A 23,603-nucleotide genomic window follows, 5' to 3' on the forward strand; every position below is an offset into this window, starting at 1 on the left:
TTCGGAAGCGCTCGAAGCTGGCCAAGTTGACTAAATTAGCCTCACTTTACCTCCCGTTCTCGGTAACCTCGGACAGCTTCCGAAAGATTTTAAACCGAACTCTACCGAAGTAACCCACTATATTCTCTGTCCTTGGCCAACTTTGGTAAACTTCCAGAGAATGTAGTGCAGGCATTACGTTATCAGTGACTTTCTGACTGGAATACATGCTATTGCATACTATATATGTATATAATATATCATTCATCCGTAAATCAGGATTTTTGATTATTAAAAATAGCAGGTCGAAGTAGTTCAGTTGTGAAAGCTTTTGATATTGTTTTTGTTTTACAAAATAAGTGAGTGTCAACCCTCTCAGTAGCTTTGGTGAATTAGGAAAATCTGTATTTAAACTAATTAGGCCATAAAGTCAAACTCCGCTTCTCTTTTGTGAGTATTTAAACGAATATATTGTGGTAGTTTTATGGTGCTTTTACGCGGACGAATAAAAATAACTCTTCGTCGAGTGAAACAATAGCATTATTTCGACGAGTACAATACACTGTTTAGTGGTGAAGAAGTTTTGGCGAAAGTGATTAATAATATGGCAACTTCTTTCAAGGGTTCGTTAATGATGGAATGGGAAGGAAAACCATCAAGTTTCAATTCATTATTAACATATTAAGTGAGTAGTTTTAAAAGTAGCATAACAAACCGATTTTATGCAAGACACTCGATACGAATTTGAATTTGCAATTCCATCAAAAATATCCTGGAGCTAATATGAGCATATGATATGCAATTTGGTAATGTAATATTTCAGTAATACCAAAAACGTGGCATTCATAGCAACCTAAGAATTATTTTGATGACTGGAACAAAATTCTTTGTATTGAAATATTGCTGAGACGATTAAAATGCTTTAACGAATACTTAAATTTACTGCTACTAATTTAAATTCATTGAAAAATCAATAGTGAACAATAATTTTCAAACAAATTTTAACACAAACTGAACCGCGTCAATAAACTACAATCTGCCATTTGAATAATAATGTTTATTGGGAAAGCACAACCTAGAAAGTAGGTGCATTTGAAGGCAATGTTCCGCTCCTTTTATTTATTGTATAATATGTATAAAAAAGGCTAAAGTAATTTATATTTGAAATACATCAGTATATAGGTAGGTACATCTCAAACGATCTGTTTTATTTTTTTATAAATATATTTTTTCTAGAGTTGGGCTCCTCTCCCCCTATACCTCTCGGCAGGTCTACTGATATAGAAGGACCAGAATAGAGTAATCCTGAAGGTACTGAGCGGGTGGCCTAGTTACTGGAAAATCTCCCATTTACACGGTGAGCTCAATATAAAAATACAATGTGATTCTAGAATGCAAAGCCGTGTCAGGTTCCAGTGCACACCATAACGAAATCGTCACATCGTTACTACACCCCGACCGCTGTGTTCAACAGCGATTCGAATGAAAAATGCCAACTTCGTGTCTGGCTTCCGTAAACAGCCACCTCTTCTCCTTCTCTTCGCTCTATCCACACAGCTCCACTTTCTCAGCGAAGCTCCCGGGGCTTCCCTCTAAACAAGCGCTTAAGTTTCAACGGCTTAAACGAGAGTCTCTTCGATCGTCACGCCATCGAAGGGATTTGCAAACTACGGAATCAGCTATTATCTAATCTGCGGAGTGTTGAACCTAACCCCTCGGAAGGTTTTTCGTTAGGGTTTATGTGCTCGCTATCGCAAACTGGGGCGTTTAAACTCAAATCTTTTCTTCGGATCTCGCTCTCTGTGTGTTACGAGCGACCGCGGCCCGAGTCGATAACAATTTATCAAGCTGCCGTTATTATTAGCTCGGAACATGCCCTGAGGTTAGATTTTGACTCTATTAAACGTAAATCGGATTGCATTAAACGTAAATCGGATTGCTTTTTAGATAGTCATGCTCAATGTAAATTATATAAGCCAACAAATCTATCTACAATACCGTAATAATTTGTTTGTACTAGATTAAATTGTATAATTTTGATTTCATCATATTTAACAGTACAAAAAATATGTTAAATTATTAGGAAAATACAGAATCTTTTAGTGAATTAATTAATATAGTATTTCATTATATGAAAAATATCATAAATGTATACTGATTAAAAGTACCCCGTCTTTTACTTTTTCAAACATCATTTGTACACAGTATAGATTTTTAATCTAGAATATTTTAGTCTGTATTACATCATCTTTTAATGCTCGCACAGAGTTATTTGGAATTTGAAAAAATATACCGAGTTTTTGTTTAAGTTCGGATTAAAGATTCGAAACGTATCTTCGATACCGGATCCGGAAATCGAAGGCGCTTCAAACGCCGTCGTTGTTTGCTTTTAATTTCGCGACCAGATTTCTTTTTTCCACCACACCGCCCACGATTTCGCTTGGTATAATAACTCTGCGATATTACACCTCCTTTCGTGGCAAACATGGTAAATTCCAGATTTACTCAGATTAAACATTTCGGAGCGTTAAAAATTCCAGGAAAATCCAATACGCACACATACACACTTGTTTACGCGTTAAATAATCACCGTTAGGATGGATTCTCAATTTTCTCGCGTGCTCTTCAATGTGTACACATCTCCGAATTCCGGAATCCAATTACGCGTTAATTTGAAAAGAGTTGTAAAGAAAATAAATCTCCTAGTTGATGGTGTGATATTATACGCAAAAGCTTTCTCCTCGCGATTTCCCTAAAGATACGATCTTGTATGCATTTTCATCTGTGTGTGTATGTGTAAAGTAGGCGAGCAAAATTGCAAGATATCAAGTTGAAAAATAAACAATCCGGACTCCGGACTACGGAGTTGAAGTGCAAAGTTGTAGTGTACTTGTGTTTCTCTATTATTCTATTCCTGACTTTTCCAGTTCTTTAAGCACTTTGTTTTCTATTCATGCTTCGATCAACGCGCGAGTTTTACATGTAGCTCAAGATTATTGCACATATCCAAGAAAATAAACTAAAACATACATATCGCAATAACAAAGTGAAGTGATGCCAGTTAAATGAATTATAAATATAAATATATTTTACTGAAAAATTTCATTTTTTTGATTTGATATTAAGTATTAGCCAATCTGGGACATAAGTCACTTGCTCAACCGGAACCTAGTTCCGAGCAATATTCGTTTTTGTTTAAAATAAACAATGGACTAGCAGAAAACATCATTTAAAACTATATAAACATGTAGTTTTATTTAAAATATATACATTGTAGCTAAATAAAGCAAACGTTATTTAAATGCATTCAGCTTGTTAAGGCTACAAAAAAAAATATAACAGAAATATCAGTGAAAAATTTAATTTTAGTGTATTTTTCATTCCGTTTTTTTATCCTTCTGCCTCAATTTTTTTATATTAAAAAAATAGTTTAAATGGCAAACTTTTAAGTCATTGTATAAAAAAGTAAATGAAAGATAGTGTATAAAATACTATCGCTTGCATCGAATTCAATCTCAAAAACTTGCGCTTTGCGCTCATATTCTCACGCTACGAAACCATGTTTTTTGCTAGTGTAACTTAAAGCACATTTTGTAACTAAATTATTTTTATTTATTGCTTTCATACTAGTAAACTTTAAGTGTTTTATAAAATCATAAATAATTATTAAATAATAAGCAATGTCGAGATTTATGTTTCCTACATTTATATTAATATTGTAATGTTAAAATATAGATAAAACAATTACCGGACTATTGCGCAAACGAAAAGTGCTCGTGCAAAAATTCCACACAGCGAAAATTCTAAACATAGATGATTGTTTGATCGTAAAATTTACGTTTAATTATTATTTTTCCTTATATATTATATAACAAGGAAAAATAAGTATATCATAGCAATGAAAATTACAAACATAATTGTAAAATATTTTAAAATTAAAATAATATTGACATCTGTGATAAAAACAGATTTTTTTATATATTATATATTGACGTATTCTTAAATTTACATATATTGTATTCACCTAAGTCCATTACGTCTATACTTTTTCAAGTATTATTTCATCTTCTCAATTTCAGAAATCTAATAGTGTATGTATTTTTATAAAAAATACATAACTATCGTTAGCATATAACGATATATTTGGCAAGGATAATTTAATTATTTTTTTGTATCTTCACTTTAAAAAAAATATTTTAAAGTACGTATACACAAAAAATATTTAAGAGATCATACATTGTGATTTTAAAATATAAAACAGTGTATTTACGAAAATATTCGCAAAGCTGCATAATTACGTCTAAATAAATGTTTAATTAAATATATATTTAATCACCAAAAAGTAAAATATTTTACTGGCAAATGTATAATATTAAACAACCATTAGATAATTCACTTGTGTCATACGACGCTACATACAAGCATCAGAGTATTTTTTTATTTGACTTGCTCAACCGGAGCCTAGTTCCGAGCAATATGCATTGTGACGGCAAGCGTTCAACAAATACTAAGTCAATCAGATATGTGAGTATTAACCACCAGACTGAAAGTCTGAGAATCAGTGACATCTATAATAATAATAATAAATTACTATATATAATACAATTTATAACCAATAAATGACACTGCAACTGGGGTCAGTTTTTATAATAGCGTATTTTTTATAAATAAAAATTCAAGTGCCGTTGCCGGGGCTCGAGCCCGCAACCTCTTACGGACAAATATTAACAAATCGTGTGTGCTTTCGATACACGTATAATAATTTAATTTACTTTATTCTAATAAACTTGTTTTAATAAATATAATGGTACTCTTATAGTAATATATTTATTTTACAATCTTAAGCATATATGTTGTTATTATTTTTTCTAAATAAAATACACTCTAAATAAATTCAAATTAATTTACGACAGTAATTTATAGAGCATTTATAACCTAATGAAAATTTATGAAGGCGGCCATTATATCTATTAAATTTAATAAATGTATTGCGGTTTTATTATTCTACTTTTGCGCGTCGCGTGAAGCTACATTTTTATATAGTTACAGTAAACTTTTTCTTCTGAATTTCCAAATGAAAAGTTTCAGTTATAAATATGTCTCTTATTCACTGGTAATTAACAAACAAATCTGGAAAAGGCTATCCAGTTTTATTTTGCAGGTTTAATAAATTAGGAATATGTATATGTATATAAAAATATTTATACTACATATAATATGTGAATTGTGGATTCACGGAAAACCTAAATTGAGTTTTCTTATGCGGAAACTAAATGTAAATAAAGGTAGTAGAAATGGATTCAAAGTGCAGAGCAATAAATCTTCATTCAAGCAATTGCTACGCTAAGACCATAGATGCTGTTTTAGCTAGAGATGGAGGTATGTACAAAACATATGTATATTATTATTATACTACACTACATTAGCGTACACTATAATATATTTTTGGTATAGTTTAGGTAAGAACACTACTTAATTTATTTAATTTTGTTCTTTAAAACTGTAGAATGAATCTATTATACATGTCATGAATTAATGGCTATAAATATTGTATTTCTTTAAAAACATACTAAAAAAATACACTATTGCAAAGCATTGAAAATATATTTTTATATGTTTATCATATAATATATTAACTATTAATGTATTTGTTTTATTATTAAATTCCACATAAGCTAGTTTCACCACTGACATGAAATTTTGAATAAAAATTCATAACCTTTTATGTAAAATGATAAGGGTAGTCACCCAATTACGAACAGGCAAATCCGCCTTTCAATATGTACTATTTTTTAACCAAAAAAGGATTTAATGCCAGGCTTTATCACACGAGGGACATCAAACGAAAAAAAGCATATATGGACCACCGTCCAACAATGGCGCTTAGGTGTGAAGCGCAAAGTGGCAAAGCTTCTTTTGAATTCGATCGAAAGGACAGAATGGGAAAATACGCTTGTCGAGAGCAACTGTTCGACGCATTTTTCACACGCTTCGAAAACATCGAATCGAATAGCTATCCCATTGTGATTATGTGTATATAAACGGAGATAGTGGAGATGGTACAATGTTAGAATGTTTGCCAAGAGTCATTCCGCAGACGACTAATATTCAATCTGGGTCGTCGAAACCCTCGGGGGGTTTGGGTATAACCGAAGAGAGCGCGATAATTCCTGGAATAAAGGACTTTGCCGAGACTATATTAAGTAAGTTTGCTTTGATGCTGGAAATCATATATACCGTAAGTATCGCGAACGAACGTGGTTTAAGAAACCGATAACAAGTAAATACATATATTTCAAGACAACTGACCATAATAATAAATTAGATTCTAATATTTAATAAGCCAAACATATTTAAAGAGAAATCCGGTATAAAATAATTATATTTATTTAATTAATTTAATTAGCGACAATTAATATGATATAACTCATATTTTAGTTTCACCTTTCATGAAACTAAAATAGTGTAACATAACTTTAGAAGTTCATGATGCGTTTGGATGGACTTTGTCACTGTTTTCGCAAGGTACAAGAGACTGTGGAAAGACGCAGTCGAAAACCGTGCTCCGAAAATCAATACAAAACTTATCACTCTTAAACACAAGCAACATCCATTTAGGTAGTTATACTTAATGCATTCATTGGCATATAAATATATTAAGATTGTCTACAAAAAAATTATAATCGGTTCTATTCTGCGTATACTTTCTCTTTAAACATAATAATTATTTGTGGAGATTTTTAGTCATGCTTTTAGTAACAATAGCTTCATAAAATTTAATGAATATGTATTAAAATTATCATTTTCACACAAAAGTGAACTTAGCCAATTGTCCAACAAAGTCATCGATATTGTTTTCAACAACAAATCCACGCAAATAAATATTAGCTTGACAATAATATAATGTTATATTCATATTGTTTTGCCGTAAATAATGTAATATTATTTTACTGTAGATATTGCCGTATTATTTTACGTTTGCTCTTTGTCGAAATACAACGAACCCATGAAAAACCAATAGATATCATTTCTATTTATGGCAGCGTATTACTTATTATTAATCAATGATTATTTGAGCAAATATATCATACGCCATATTAGAATCCATTTTTTTTAAATAAATAACAGTAGAGTGATTACGTGTTATACGTTTTAAAAGTTAATAATTTAATTACTGTTATTACATCTCACATAGAGATAGTAATTGAATATCTTAGTAGGTCAGTCACAATATTGTAAAAACGTTTCTATTGTATACAAAACATTTTTACAGTGTACTCAAAAGCAGTTTTTTGCTTCAAAACAAGCTCAGCAATATCGCACACTGTTTCGAGTATTTTAAAGTTTAATTCGACATCTGAATGAATCATCTGGAGATATTAGGGCTTCCGAACCGGGTAAGAACCGGAACCGGAACTAGGCCCCGGGTACCCGTGTGCGTGTTTTTAAAGAAACCGAGAACATTTTCATTTCAATATGTTTAATTTTTTTAAATTAAACACCTGTTATCATACTAATATCAAGAGGAATTTTTTTTTCTATTTTGCAAAACCGATTTAGAAATTAGTTCAATTTTTTTCAGGCAATGATATTCGGTGATTCCAAGAAGTCCGGTAAAATCACAGCTGCATACAGAGTAGGTAGTGATTATCGGGGTATCAAAAAGGTAAAATGAATTATGGTTAAAATTCAAGATAAAATTAAAAATCCAAGATACATAATATTCGTAAATTTGAACTCCGGGTCATTATATAATAGTACTTGATTCCTTAATGAAAAATACCCGAGAACCGGGTAATTTGGGTGGGTATTTAGATGCCATAGTAGATATACATATTTTTCATGTTTTGTTTAGAGCTGAAATACATGCAGGTCTATTCAGGACTTATAAGGAGTAACATTAATTTTATTAAAGACTACGTATAAACATGCGACTTTCAGCTTCAAGCTTTAGAGTGCCATAGAGTCACGATCACCTTCCTTATTCCTTCTCTTGACGACCAGGACGTCAGCTCTTATACGAACCATCCGCTTTTGTTAATAAGCTTGCTAAGCACACGGTTTTTGGCACAGTTAATAATATAAATATTATTTGTAAAATGGGCATCATGACGCATTAAATAATTCATGCTGGTTAGATTTATAATAAAAAATATAAAATAATTCAGAGGAACACAATAAAGATCAACAAGTCAAAAGAAATTCGTATAAAGAATTTTCATATACCTTTGAGAATATATTTTAGATGAAGTTGTGCTTTTATAGTTAAAGTATATTATATCAGACCATTTTAAGAATCGACGAATCAAATAAACGCGTGCCATTCGCTATTTAGGGCACATTTCCCATCCTCTAAAGCTCCGTTCTTAGGCCGGCTTCTAAAAAGACATTATGCACAATCTCTCGGAGAGATCGCGAAGGGCAAAATAAATTTTCGAGATTCCGTGGTGTTTCTATTCTACATAAGATAATGCGATCCATTTAAAAGGATTTTTTCTTCGGCAAGAATGCGATGATACCCTCGTGAAAAGTTTTATCGTCGCCCGGGCGCCGACGATAAATGGTATGTCGTTCTGCTTTTGTGATTAATATGATTTTTTTCGAAGCGCCTTATTCATGCGCATTTTCCGATTTTTTTTAGTCTAGCTTGCAAAGCAAAGTGTAGTTGAAAGAGCTTTAATTAAAATTAATTAATAAGGAAAGTTTGAGAGTACATATTCAAAAATTAGAAATTAATAAAAGCATGTCGTTGCAGAATTTTATAATATTATTTTCTGAGCAACGACAGTAGGCAGCACGCACACGGATATATTTATATACGAGAGATGTTTGAAATGTAAAGATATAAAGCTATAAAAATTGAAACGGTATTTTTATTCAGTCAGCAAGACTTCCGTTTCCGCTAAGGTCCGCGCGACGTCGCAGAATTACAAGTGTGCGGTGTGTACAATACTTTTTTCTGTGTGAAATGTAAGACTACTGCTGCAATATATAGTAGGGAAATCAAAACAGGTGACGTTCAACGTCTGTCACATTTCATAAGTAATCATTAATTATATATAACGCTATTTATAAATCAGTCAATGTGGATAAAAAGTTACTTTTTGGTCTCAGAGCCCGTCCATATGGCATTACGATTGCTTTATAATTTTTTTATTAATTCCTGTAGCTAAGAAATAGCATACTTTAAAATTATTAAAGTACTTATAAAATATCATAAACGAATAATCTATAATATTTTTTTTAAGTAGATACATCTGAATGCGAAATAATCGCTATCAGATTTTTTTACGATTTTTTGCTATGTAAATGAGAAAGCTTTTTTTATAAAATATACGTAATACACATAGCAAATTAGAATAATCCCATTTTATCGAATCGAAAGTCGATGCAAATGAGCTTTAAGCGCATAATCCCACCGGACCAATTTGATATTATGTAAAAAAAATCGGCACTACGGCCGTTAATAACGGTCGCCGTTGACACCGTTAAATGCGATGATTAGATACCGGTGCGGGAAATTAAAACGCGAAATAAAAAAATATGAGGCGTCCCCATAACTCATTGCGGAGAAAGGGGATGGAGAAGAAAGGCACGAGTGCATAAGGGTTGGCAAGGAAGATTCTGGAATGGGGAGGAGTAAATGAAAAATTGTTTTATTTTACGGCTGAATTCAATAAAGACTCTTGAGGCCCTCATTCAAATTTAAGATTAGAATATATCGATTGAAACCATCTAGAAATGAAAAAAAATGGATGTAGGTGAATGTGAATGATTTTACTATACTTAAAAATTAATATATATGCATCATACATACAATATTTGTATTATTTCATTGCATATTCTAAAAACCTATTATTTTCACGATAAAAATAAGGAGAGTAACTATGATGCAAGAACTTTCAGCAAAAGTAGTTAATCGTAGTTTGAAAGTAGTACATTACCCAAACTACTGCGCGGTTCATACTACTTAAAACTTCATGTTTTATACTTTAAAAACGTTTTAAAAAATCTAGAAAGTAGAAAATTAAAAAATATGTGTATACCTGACAAAATTCCAGTAAGACTTGTATTTTTCTGGGTTCTTGTAATATTGCACTACATACGCGAACGCTTTTACGTTTTCCACAGCTCCATGTTTGATTATTCTTTCATAAGAAAATAATTTTATTATATAGCAATACAAGTTTTTTCTATAACTGAGAACATAGAGATGCTCTATGTACAAATTATTTTTAACCAAAACAATGTTTATAAGTTAGCGAGCTGTAAAAGTGTAGTGTTTAATATGTTTTATTATTTTCTGAGAAATTTATGATTGAGTCTCAAATGGTAATTTAAAAATATAAACTACTAAGAATTCAAACAAATTATCGGTTCTTAAACTATTACATTCATCCCTCGATTCTGGAAATATCGCGTAACTTAAAACCAAGAATTCGAGCCATAGAACGAAATTTGTAATAAAACACGTTTCTTTAAATTATAAAGTAAACGAGCAATATATTCAGCGATACGCGTGCACTGCAAAAAGCAACTCAGGATACACTGCATGGGCAGTAACAGAAGTTCCAGTTGTAGGTCAAATGCAAGAAGTCAAAGTAAGTTATAGCCAGAATATGGAAATCAATGTTAAATGCATAGATTATACAAGTATTAACATATGCGTTTATACATCGTGTGGAAGCAAATATGTTCGATTTTCATATTATTTTTATAACGACCACTGCAATAAATGTATATTGTCGACGAAAAACTTAAAAGTTTCGATGCATATCCTAATTATTATTTGAAATAAATCAGTAGTTTATAAGTAAAAATTTGGCTTAGTGTACTATGACAGTTCCTTTAAAGTAAGCAAGTAGTATTCAAAGAAATAAGTGTATTTTTGTGGTGAAGACGATAATAGATTATCTTGCCGTTTCTGAGTAGTTGATTTACATATGCTTTCTATTTTTAAAATGAACTCTAGATTTTGTTTCAGAGTAGTTTCGAAAAAATATGTTGTTTTCAAAAAAATGACATATTTTTTAGGAAAAAATAAAAAAAAGGGGGGGGGTAAATCTTTTTTAGTTTATCAATATTTAATTTATATTTACTATATATAAAATTGTTGTGGTACGGTATCAATGAAACCCAATATGAAAAGTCAAAGTCTTAAAGCGTATTTAATCTAAAGATTGCTGAAAATATAATGTCACTGATTTAGGGCAAGGAACAGATAAGACAGTGTCGTATCAAAATTGCTCTTGATGAAATAATGTAGCAGCATACATTATTTATTTGAAAATGCATTGAAGTATTATTTTTATACACGTAATGGGTCGCGATTAGGGATTCCAATCCCGGGATCCCGAATCCCGGGATCCCGAACGATTTTCAATACCCGATGAGTCCCGGGATTATAAAACATAATCCCGATTTTTTTGGATTGATTGATTTATCAAGCACAATCGAATTATTATTGACAAAATCGTTATATTTCGTATACAAACTTGCGCGAGTTGCACGTGTCATCTGTGAATCTTTGGAATCATGCTATGAAAAAAATTATCAATATCAATTTATTGATGAATACGAAGATGAAGAAGGATTTACAATGGTTTATTCTGGTTTTTTCAGCTGCAGGCTGCTTAGGAACCAAAATCAGATCAAGGCTAAATGATGAAACGCTTGATGCTTTGATGTTACTTCGTGAGTTTTTTCCAAAATAATGTTTTCCATTAATTGTGTCTATGAATGTACATATGTACATACATTGTCAAAAGTTCATTTTTTATCTTCTCAAATAAATAAATAAGACCTTCCCTTTTTTATTTTTATTATACTATTTTCTATTTCAAGTCCAAGACTAAAATTATACGTACTTTATACATTGTACGTTATAAAAAACGGATGTAAAAAATATTGTATTATTCATTTTAAATTATTTTTATCGATAAAATAACATGAAAATTATCCCGGGACTGGTCCCGGGATCCCGGGATCGACTAATTGCAATACCGAAATCCCGGGATCAAAATTTTGGCCCGGGATTGGAATCCCTAGTCGCGATCATCCATATTCGTCATCAATAAATTACAAAAGTCATAAATTATTCATTGAATTTACAAACGCATAGGTTAGTTTCAAAAATATTTACAAACCTGTCACAAATATGTATATACCTGTATTAGACAATAACAAAGAGTCTGTTTCCACCCGCGAATCATCGACATTGGTCAGAGGAACGAGAGCTGGAAAGGGAATATAACCAGAAGACTGCCGCACTGAATCACTGACTTATGCAACTTCATATGAAACTACAAGGTGGATTAACTAAAGATCAGTTAGGCGGAGCTACGCAGAATCGACCGAAACGAGCATTAGAATATAATTTGCATACACTACAGTTATTCGCTGTTTCTACCGTCTCCATTTTTCCTTATATAAGTAAGATAGTTGAAGGCTTTTACAGCCATACCGCGATATTAAAGAGGAAGCAAAGAAAAAAGGCAGGCGGTGAGAAAAACTGAGGAGCTTAGCGCGACACATAATATTCCGTTACAATAAATCAAGCGACACACCGGCGTGTGCGTCTATTAAACCGACGCCGGCGTCTTATTCACCTGCCATGGGCGTGGCTTCTTCTTATTCCCCCTGCCGTGTTCAAATTTAATAAACCGTCAGAAAAAATTGACATAAAATTACATCCATGGAACAATGATCTCATATTTCGCGGCTTTGCGCGTTATGAGAGAAAACACATTCATACACACACACACACACTTGATGATAAAATCGAATAAAAAATCTAATAAAAGTATCGACATTCAGATCGTCCGCTTCACATCCGCAGCTACCTTAAACTTTGAAAAAGCTTACGAGTAAACAGACAATATGGCGTGTGCGTATAATGGAAATAATCGCATACGAGAAAACTCGATGGAAATTGTACTGGTACAAAATCCGATTAAAAAAACGATCGGACAAACAGTAAACTTTTCCAATTTGAGCGGCTTGTTTGTTCGCTCACGGTCAATATTTAGCTTGAAAAGTATTTCGCGATATGTTTATTGGACAGATTATATACAAACAAGATCATTTTATTGACGAACATAATTATTTTAAGCTTAAAACGTTTCATTAAAAAAAAACATTGGTAATACAATATAAGTTTTTTGTGGAAATAACGGTACAGAAGTGTTTGGTATACTCAATAAGCAGCAATGTGTATTACTGGTATAAAAAACGAATTATATGTTTCAAACTAAAACATTAATAATGACGTAAGACACTTAAGTATGCACTTTGATACTCAACTTCACTGGACGAAACATATACAAGAAACCAGCACAAAGGTCTGTTTGCTATTAGTGCAAACAATGCAACAAAGTGATTATGTAAAACTACATAATACACCAAGCCGTATAAAACAAGGTATTCCAAATATTCAAACTCTAATAGCTGGCATGTCAAATTAGTTAGAGTCCATGGACCACATTTCCAAATAAAAAAAATAATATTTAGATTAGTATTTTAAAAATAAAATTCAACAAATACAAAATATACACTTTATCTAATCGGATTTTTCAAAAGCTTATTATATTTTTTTAAAGCTTATTTTCTTATATTATGTTCCATATGTTTTATATTATATCTCCTCAATTAGCAATGATAAGTGGCTAAACATAAGTGAGAAACGGAAAAACTTCAGTGTTGATACGAACAAAAAGAAATCAAGGACTCATAAACTTCATACGATTCGAGACAAAGATTGAAATTATTAGACGTTCTGATAGCGGTGAATCTTTTGCTTCAATCGGAAGTTTGTATGATACAAACAGGTCTACGATATGTTCAATTTTGCAAAATAAAAATAGAATTAAAGAATACGTTTAAAATTGTGGAAAATAAAGATATATTTCCACAATCTTTAATGATATGTTTCCAAAAAAGCAACACAGCAAAAAAAAAACATGGATGAAATGGAAAATCTTTGTCATCGTAGATCGATGACCAACATCAAAAATATGTCCCTCTGAGTATTTCAATTATTTAAGCAAAAGCTCTTAGTTTGCACAAAGATTGGAAGAATGGATTAAAAAAATATTTTACCAAGGTTTTTCAAGCAAGTAACGGTTGGTTTTACAATTTTAAAATGAGGTATTCTTTTCATAATAGTTAATTTACTGGAGAATCGGCTGATGCGGATAAAGATGCTGCAAAAGAATTTATTTCCTAATTATCCAAAATTATTGAGGATGTAGAATATTCCTCTAGCCAAATTTTTAATGTAGATGAGACAGGTTTATTTTGGAAAACTCTTTAACAATGAAAAATATGAATGAAGCCTTCACGCACCTTGACAAATTTTTAAATATTATGGAAGATTGTGATGCCAATGGAGAACGCATATCTCAAGTGCGTGGGGCGATCAATAAAAAATAGCATGTTATAAAATACTATATGAAAAAAAGAAAAATAATAGTGGAAAACAGTTAACTCTTGATAACTTTTCAAAGGAAACACCCGCAAACCCTACTTAAACGTGTCTCTTAAACGCCTCTTAAGCATCTTATATTTACTTGATGAATAAATATTTTAAAATACACACAATTTCAAAATTTTTAACTTCCTTCGACTTTCGTACATTCAACATTCGCACACATTTTCAGGAACCAATTATGTGCGAAAGTCGAGGGCGGCCTGTACATAAATTATTTTGTAATCTATTCTATTTTGTTGGCAAAAAATACATAAAATAGATTTTTTAAGGTTTTACCAAATTCTTACGATTAATAAATCAAGAAAATGACCCAATGACATTTCCTTGAATCTTGCCATTTTATTTTACCATATTATATCAACAATATCGTAACATTTTAAAAAGTTTATAATTTATTTATATAGTAGTTTCGATACAATCGACTTAGAATTTTATTCTTAAGAATAAATTAGTTTTTTGTCCACATTTTTATGATAGCCAATCCACAATTTATTCCATTTTTCATAAGTCTTATTTGAGTTTTTCGAAAAAATATATTTCAAAAAGACGGTTTGGCGACTAATGGTATCAAGTATTCATTAAAAGTAGGAGTATGGATGTACAAGTAACCCAAATGTAATAAAATTCCAATATTCATGAAAAAAAATTGCAACTAATATACAAGTAGCAGGTTAGTACAAGAAATTTCAGTTTAAAGTTTGAAATAAAATTTATGACCTTTCCTTGAAACTTGCTATTTAATTTTACCACTTTATATCAACGATATCGTAGTTTTTTAAAAAGTTTATAATTCAATGAAATAAAAGTTTTGATTCGATTGATTTATGATTTTTTCTTAAGAATTAATTAGTTTTTAGTCCACATTTTTATGCCGACTACATTCATAATTAAGCCTAAGCCTAAGCCATTTTTAAAAATTCTTATTTTAAGTTTTCCGAAAAATATTTAAAAAAAAGACAGTTTGACGACTAATGGTATAAAGTATTCATTAAAATTTGTTTTTAAGAAATTTCAGTTTAAAATATGTGTATTATGTGCTAAAAAACTGTTTTAAAAACTAAGTAAATTAAAAATGATTTTGATTTAAATTATTCATATTTTTTTATAGAATTATATTTACAAGAAATCCAACAAAATTTTTTGATCAATTATTTTTAACTTTAAGGCCTTCCGAAATACCTAAAAGCTTTTTCGAAAAATAAGAATGGAAAAACAATAAAATAAGACGATCTCTAATTGGAAAAAAATAATACTGAAGAAGATGCTTAATCCAATATAGCACGTAACACTGAAAGATCACAAAACAAAGAAAAAGTATAAGATTTTCCTGATTCAGAAAGGGGGATGTAATAGACTTAATTAAACAACTTCTAAAGGAATCTTACTTTATAGCACTGTTAGAAAAGTTTACTATTTTAGAAAATTAATTAAAAGCGTTAATGGAAATATAAGTTTTCCCTAAGATAATTCTGTAAGACACCTATTTGAGTTGTAATAAATGTGACAGTTCATTATTCCACTACAATAAAAAATAATAAAAAAAAAACACATTTTTTATATGCTTAAAAATATACACAAATCTATTATAATTACGTTATCTATCAAAAAACATATCTTTAAGTGCAATTAGTATACCAAACTTAGATAGCTTAAACATCTGATATTTAAATGAAATATTTCATTATAAAAGCATTGTTAAAAGTCAAACTACAAGGATGTAATTAAAGGTTAACTGCAACCCTCGCTCCCCAATACACATGCTTCATTGATTTTCAAAAGACTTTCGATCATATGCAATTTAATTCCTCGTTGTTTTATTGGAATCGGGTAAAATTATACCAAAAATAAAACAGCATATAACTTATCACAGTTTTTCAACACAACATTAGAACAAAGCAAATGCAAAATAATAGCATACTCGTGAAAAAACATTTATAGGCAATTTGTTACGAGTTCGCTAATAATTTTACATAATATACAATTTAAATTTCACAATTCATAAATCAGTTATACGCACGAGTAATAAAGGCGAAATAATCTTCTTTAAAATCTGCTCCGGTAATTTTCTGACATATTTTTTTACCCCGTAAAATATAATTACCGATATTATATACAGCACAATAAAATGATTTAATGCGAGAAGTAAAAAAGCGATACATTAAAGGTGGACATAAAAGAAAAAAAACGGAACATTAAGCGGCCCCGTTATTCGATCAAGATTTCGCCCGCGGTTATAACAAACCCATAAGTTCGTATAACGTGTAATAATAATAATACAATATGCGAATTTTTCGCGTTATTAATTTGCGAGCGACATCGTAAATTTCTTAGTAAACGCCAGTGCTGAAATAAATAGTTTAATATGTTGAAAACGTAAATGTTACCTAATATAATTCAGCCATTATTATTAACACGTTAATAAAAAAGAAACACTTAATAAGCATTTATATTTAAACAAGTGGCGCAAAAGCCTTGGTTTTTTTTTTACCGCAGAAAAATTGCATGTATTGTAGATACTAATACTGTCTTGTATCAATATATACCGGTAAATATTTATACACGGTTGTGCATACTTGGCCCTTTTATTAAAAACAACGCACCTTCATTATTTATTTTAATTTATCCCTCGTTAAATCAGGAAACGTTAAACTCGCACAACCATGGCAACGTTTTGTGGTTTCGCAACCCATTCAAAGGTTTCTCAAATATATAATGCGAAACTCCAGAAACTCCCGGAGCGCCGGGGATTATCGGCCCAATTACACACGCGTTCGCCCAACACACAATTATGCACCCGTAAATTATTTCGGGAATGTTGATAATTGTTTCGTACATTTTTATTATGGCCATACCACGAGCCGCCAATGTTATATGCGTCGTTAGACATCAAACTCACCTAAGAAAAAAAATCGGCAATTTATTTATTAATTTTATTATATAAAATAATAAATATATCAAATGACTTTTTAAAAAAATATAATATAAAATAAAAACTGTTCTAAAAAAATGATATCTTTATGTTTCGAATAACCTTTGCACTTACAAAATAATAAATTAATATCCCATTTGAATATATTGTATTTAATTGCTGATACCTTTGTGACTTAGCCGAGTTTGATTTCAAACGACACATATTTTATATTAAAATCATATGGAGCCGCGTCTAATATTCGACACGGAATGGCCGCTTTACCCTGTACACCTATGTACGTCTATTGTTTGACGCCGAGGCCGTAATTGAACAGGGTGTCCCATATTTCAACGGTAGTATCATTGCACACATACTGTACACAGCCGGCTGCTGCCGCCGCTGTTCGGGATATTATTTATCACGTGGAAATCTTATATGAAAACTGCAAGAGTAGACCCTACTGTTCTACTGTTCGCCAGAATCGCAATGTATTACCGCCGCCACTGGTGCCAGGGCGCCATTCTTTAACTATATTAAGTAACACACACACTTTCAACATATTAAACTATTTCAGCACTAGCGTTTAGTCGCAAATTTACGATCGCCGCTTGCAAATTAATAACGCGAAAAATTCCTATAATATATTATGAATAGCTCCACAAGTCATTTATGGTCACATAATGAACATATTACACATAACACAGGGGTTTTCAACTTGTATTCCGTATAACTATTTACAAACAAAAAAATATATGTTAAACTAGAGAGGAAGAAAGCATGCTCAAATAAACTATGATGATTTTTTCGCTTCATAGCCTAATGTAAGAAAAAATTAAAAATCGATGTTGCCTTAAATTATGAAGGATAAGCTGAATGTTTACCCGTTGTACCATGCTAGGCTAGCGCCTGTTATTTTACAATACATTTACAATGAATAACTCGAAAGTTATATTTAATTTAAAACTTTACAAGTCCAGTAATAAAATTTAATTTAACATATTTCAAAAATAATATTTAATTTAACACTTTTCACTAAACTGTCATGGCATTCATCAGTGTATGCCATTGCGCCAAGGTGTGAACCGATGCCCGGATAAACAACCGAAAAAATGTCTTCCACTCGAATGCATACAATCATCCAAGAAAAAAATAACTTTAGGTTTAATTTATTTATGCTTTCATAATATAATATGTAATAAAAAAATTGAAAGTTTATCAGTTACGCGTCGCGTAACTGATAAACTTTCAATTTTTTAAACTTAAGTTAAGAGCCGATGACGCGTTTATGTACCATTCAATAATAGATTATTGTGGTTTAACCCCTTAACTTTTAAAACTAACCCTTTCGGTGCCTGAAGCACGTTAACCACTTGAGTGATTTGCCCGAATACAATTCGGGTAGGTCTTTTGCTGTCACACTGATTTGCCCGAACTGGACTCGGGCATATCGTACATGAAACTTTTTATAGTGATTTGACCGAATCCAGCTCGGGTCATTCCCCCACCAGTTTAGACTGACAGATGTCGTAATTTGAAGGACGCGAGTGGCAAAAAAATAAGAAGAGAAACCCGAACCTACGGCCCTGATTGTAATGTAGGGTTATAAACTAATACAAATAAAATATGTTTGATGAAAATTAATCTTTTTCTTCGTTGTTTCAGAAATTACGCTGTTTTATATTTTTTTCCTTATATTGTTTATTTGTATTGTATACTAAATTATATTTTTTTCTTTATTTAAGTTTCTTTAAGTTTTTACGTAATGTTTGATTCAAATAAAATATGTTTGATGAAAATTAAACTTTTTTTTCCTTTGTCCTTTTTCTTTCTTTCCTAATACTGTTTATTTATGTTTTATACTGATTTATTAAATTAAAAATATAATAAAAAAAACATATTAGTGATAAAAAAGGGTGGCTTTTTTTGACCCACTTTTTTCCAACGGGTTGACCACAGAAGTGGTTAACGTGCTGTATAATTCCGTGCGAGCAAAGATCAGCCATAACAGATGAGCTTGTATACGCACTACAATTATTTTCTGTATGGCATAAAATATTAAACTCACAATAACATCTTTTAAAATTTTGAATAAATACTAAGGTCACAAAAACTTTAGTTTCACTTTTTAAGTAAAAGTGGCACAAATGACAAATTGTGTATATTTTAGTGTCTTTACATTTATGTACTTCCAATATATTCCAGAAAAGATAACTGCATGATGTTATTTTTTTTTTAATGTTGACTGGCAGTTTAAGGTTAAATATCATAAGACAGTATTCAACAACTGCGCAAGCAAACTAATTATATTTTTACAAAAATAATGAATGTACTCTGCGAAGTTGAATGTTCATCAAAAGTAAGAATTTTTTTATGCTTGCACTACACTCTCTGGAAGTTGTCCGAACCGAAGTTCAACTGGACTTCCGAGTAACGGCCACACTGCCACAAATTTCATATGCCGTCCGGACGGCGGGCGTGAAAGACGTACGCACGGCGGCTGCTGTCATGTACAGCTGGCATATTTGCGCGCGATCGTGCCAAATAAACGAAATTTTTAAATTGTCATATTATTAAAATTACGCTACTGATAATTATAAAAGTTTGTGTGGGCACTCACTAATACAATATCAGTGAAAACTTTTCGGTCGTAAATATTCAATTTACGCAAAATCTTTTTCTGCTTTTGTAAAATGCCATAAGACATAAAAATAATACTTCAGAATACGAACACCACATCTGTGACTATCCTAGAATTTGTCGCCATCGATTCTAAATAAGAATTCGTTATGGTGTGACATTTATATAAACCGATCTAGGAAAATACATAAGGATATTCGAAACGATTTTCTTAACAAAATCAAGTACCACTAATTATTTAATTTTAAATGAAAAAAAATATAATAACGATATATGTAAAAAGAAAATACTATTAAGAATATAATTAATTCCTTTTGGTGCCCTAAAATATTCAAAGATGTCAGTAAGAGTATGTTGAATTCCCCAATAAGCATGTGGTATTATAACTTGACCACGTGAGCACGATGCAGCGCTCGACGTGCGTGTTAACCATAGGACGCCTACGCGCATACTGAAATTGAAGCGAGTTACTCGTTCTATCTCGGTTTGCGAAACACCATATCATTATCTCTCTCACTCTCGTCACTTAACACGCGAGAGAGCGAAAGGGGAAGTATCTCACCGCTCGCGCTCGAAAGAGCAGCTCCGACTTCGGTCCGTTTGCCGACAATGTTTGGAAGCGCTCGAAGCTGGCCAAGTTGACTGAATTACCCCCACTTTACCTCCCGTTCTCGATAACCTCAGACAATTTCCGAGAGATTTTAGATCGAACTCGACCGAAGTAACCCACTATATTCTCCGTCCTTTGCCAACCTTGGCCAACTTATAGAGAGTGTAGTGAAGGCATAATATTTTATGAGTATGTCATGACCGTGAAAATTATGGCTAATAAGTACAAGGACATAACTAAAGCAGATATACGTTTAAACACAATAAATATTACAGAATATTTTCTCAATGGGAATATACATAACAATACAGTAAAACGCTTATCACGGGAGGGTTTAAAAACGTACATTATTTAGGAGCATAAAAATATTGCTATGTAGTTGACAAAACATATCACTTCATTTAAAAATCTTTTCGATGCATAACGCTTTTTGTGTTGCAGAACTGCAGCATCGTTTAGGTTCATTGGTCGCAATGGCTGTGGTAATTGATACCGAGGGCAAATAGCCGTAAAATCACAGTCGGTTCAAATAGTCATTATGTAAAATATCTTATTCGAATATACCTAAAGCATTCTCGAGATCGAAATTAAATCATTTTAAATAGATTTTCAGGCTTAATGAGACTGAATACTACTGAAAAAGTGAACGGGTACTTTCGGTATTATATCATCAGCGTAATCTAGTGCAGTTTTAATCAAGTGCAGAATGACCGATCGCTTTACCCAATGATACGTAAACGGAGCGAATCGCGCATGTACCAAATCGAGCATTACGTATGCCGATGACAGTGTCACCGGTGCGACGTGCCGTGAAATGAGAGGAGACGCGGAATTTTCTCGCTCATGATAAAGGCGACAGGGTTGCGGGAGATTTTATTATGCCCGTCCAATTTTTTTTTATTCTGATGCATTATTTATGAAGTTACGAAGGTCCAGACAGATTTCGGACGTCGAAAGTGACAGCGAATGTCGCGGCCATCTTCACGTTTGATGTTTTACGCGAGCGACTAAATTTTTTCTTCAATTTTACGTCTCACAAAACGTAACGGTGGATCGTTTACGTCTTTACGTCGACGTCAATCACGATTGCCGATAAAGACGTGAAAGGAAATTTATTTTAGTTGGAGAATGTGAGTGCCTATAGTTAACGACTGTGTCGCTTACTTATTTTAATGCGTTGTATATGCAATGTTAGATAATTTAATACAACACTATCACTATCAACATCTATTTGATTCGTTAATAAAGTGCTTACCTTATAATAAAATATTTTTTTGGCAAAACAGTGCTTTTGAAATTAACAAATTCAATAGTAGTAACAATCGCCGCTTTTAATCATGTTAGAGTCGTAATTTAACCATGAAAAATATACGTGAATATAAAAAAATATGCATTATACGGTTGAGTTTACACGGACAAAGAACTATATGAAAAATAATAACGCGAATCCACGCCAGTTTGCGTGACGATCTATTAAAGACCATCGAGTGAATGTGTGTATATTTATTAGGTATATTCATACATATGTATGTATACTGTAGGTATACAATGCGTGCATATTAGCAAAAAATAGAAAACAATTTAATTCACTCTATTCACGATCATAAAATGCTAAATGAATGAAATGGGAATAGAGTAGGGTTAGTTCTAGCCACACGTAAGTAATTTCGTAAGCAAAAATGATTTATATTCACGTTCTGATTATGTGTATAAAATGTTTAAGCGTTAACCAAATGGGTTATAACAAAATTCAAGCTATGTTCTTTACTTTTCTCACTTTACTTTTACAATAACTGCATTATAAAATTTTAAATGAGCAATGATGTTTGTTTTATTTTAGTTGAGTCTTGGTAATAGTGGCGGAGGAATTTGTAGGTATGAAAAAATATAAAGTACGCTTTAATAAGGGGTATTTTATATTTATTTAAAAAGTTTATATTGAAAAAATATGCATGCAGCTAAATTTATGAAACTATGGCTATTAATACAGATACTTCGGTATTTCTGCATACATTTTAAAAATAAAATACAGGTATCATTAATTTAATTTTAATATTATTCGGCGGAAGCACAGTCATTAATAGAACTAATACGGCAAAATCTATTATGCCAACATATAATATTACAGTACTTAAATCAATGGATTCGTTAATCGACGAATATTAATTGTGTAATTCATAAACGTATTTTACACATAATTTTGTGTTTAAAATATTTTTATTATAGAAGGAAAAATCAATACCATTATTGAATTTTAAATTTCAATACCGATATTGAAAGCCCTGACGTAGCTCAAAAGACAAGCGAAGAAAACGGTCCGAGAATTAACAATGGGAATGGGATGTTAGGCATACCTATTATTTAGGTTTATATTTTTGCCATATACGTTTTCGGATCGATCCTACGAATTTCGCCAGTCATCAGCCGGCGAGCGACCGGAAAATTTTCCCTCCACAACCTCGAACTCTGCAACACTGTAAAAGTTGCATGCATTTAAAAGGATTTCCGTGTACTGCTTAACTCTGCGCCCAAACTCGCCGAGGCTAAAGGGGTAGGTCTGTGAGAGTATTTCTTGCCAGCTAAATTACTGTTCATAGTATACAATACATCACCATTAAGTATAATATGATATTTCACATAAATATTGTTTTCGCGCTAAATAATTTTTTTAACTGACGAGTACCTAAATCTTTGGGTTTATTAATATTTGCGATATATTGCTTAGAGTATCTTCTCAGAAGATCTTAATTTTTTCTTGCAGTGCAACACCACAATTGTTTAATGACCTTTTTGAAAGGTAAAAGCCTAAAACCGTTGAGGACCGAATTCGTCATAATTCAGACCTACTTTAAGCAATCGAGCGCTTTTTTATTACTTTGTTTTAATAGACATAAATCAAATCACCAAAACTGTCAGAATCAAAAGCTACAGATGAAATAAATCACAATTTTTTGTTGCGCAGTAATATGTATCTCTAT

The 23,603-nt window shown here is 31.6% G+C and overlaps 1 protein-coding gene across 6 annotated transcripts in view; it reads right to left on the reverse strand.

The window, feature by feature from the left end:
- Nucleotides 1-23,603, reverse strand: part of Lar (tyrosine-protein phosphatase Lar) — a 401,284-nt gene that overhangs the window by 178,105 nt on the left and 199,576 nt on the right. The gene's annotated exons all lie outside the window — the stretch shown is intronic.

The sequence above is a fragment of the Plectrocnemia conspersa genome, unplaced genomic scaffold (genome assembly GCF_051122295.1).
Source record: "Plectrocnemia conspersa isolate PC_06_02 unplaced genomic scaffold, ASM5112229v1 ptg000014l, whole genome shotgun sequence".
Lineage (NCBI taxonomy): Eukaryota > Metazoa > Arthropoda > Insecta > Trichoptera > Polycentropodidae > Plectrocnemia > Plectrocnemia conspersa.